This window comes from Medicago truncatula, chromosome 7 (genome assembly GCF_003473485.1).
Source record: "Medicago truncatula cultivar Jemalong A17 chromosome 7, MtrunA17r5.0-ANR, whole genome shotgun sequence".
Lineage (NCBI taxonomy): Eukaryota > Viridiplantae > Streptophyta > Magnoliopsida > Fabales > Fabaceae > Medicago > Medicago truncatula.
In genome coordinates, this window is record NC_053048.1 from 20,402,195 (window position 1) to 20,403,113 (window position 919).

General features: G+C 40.0%; 1 non-coding gene across 1 annotated transcript; it reads right to left on the minus strand.

The window, feature by feature from the left end:
- Positions 1–368: 368 nt before the first annotated feature.
- Positions 369–475, minus strand: LOC112420609 (small nucleolar RNA R71). The gene has a single exon (XR_003010782.2). It is a non-coding gene; the product is annotated as a small nucleolar RNA R71 (small nucleolar RNA).
- Positions 476–919: the final 444 nt, after the last annotated feature.

A 919-nucleotide genomic window follows, 5' to 3' on the forward strand; every position in this document is an offset into this window, starting at 1 on the left:
TGCTATTTTTGATATTGAACTAACTCTTTGAGATTATATTGATGGGGCCTGCGTGCCAAAGCGTTTTATGGATTATAATATAATTTCCGCTGCAATGTTTAAGTTATTTGGTTAAATTGTTATTTAACTGTTTTGGATTATGTTAAATGTGATATCCCGTTGTTTATGATGTTTACTCTGATAAATGTTTAGAAATTTTTATGTTGGAAAAACGGGGTGTTACACCGTAAGACTTCATCTCTTTCCCTTTTCCTTAAGGGATAGAGCTAGCGCTTGGTTCCATTCCCTAGAAGTCGGTTCCATCACTTCATGGGACGATATGAGGCGAGCATTCCTTGCCCGATTTTTCCCCCCCATCTAAAACCGCTAAACTAAGAGATCAAATCACGCGGTTCAATCAAAAAGATGGGGAGTCTCTTTATGATGCGTGGGAGCGTTTCAAGGAAATGCTTAGACTTTGTCCCCACCATGGCTTGGAAAAGTGGCTTATAGTCCACACCTTTTATAATGGCTTGTCATATACCACTAAGATGTCTGTTGATGCAGCTGCAGGCGGAGCTCTAATGAACAAAAATTATACGGAGGCTTATGCCTTGATTGAAGACATGGCTCAGAATCACTAGCAATGGACCAACGAGAGAGCCGTCACCGCTTCTACTCCCTCTAAGAAAGAGGCAGGTATATACGAAGTCTCTGAATATAACCACCTTGCTGCTAAGTTGAGGCATTAACCCAAAAATTTGAAAAACTTAATGTTAATGTTGTCACACCTTCTTCTGCATCCCCTCCTTGTGAAATCTGTGGTATATCCGGTCATATCGGTGTTGATTGTCGGTTAGGTAGTGCTGCCAATATTGAGCAACTGAATTACGCTCAATATAACCAAGGAACGAGGCCAAATCAAATTTTTTACAAAAAT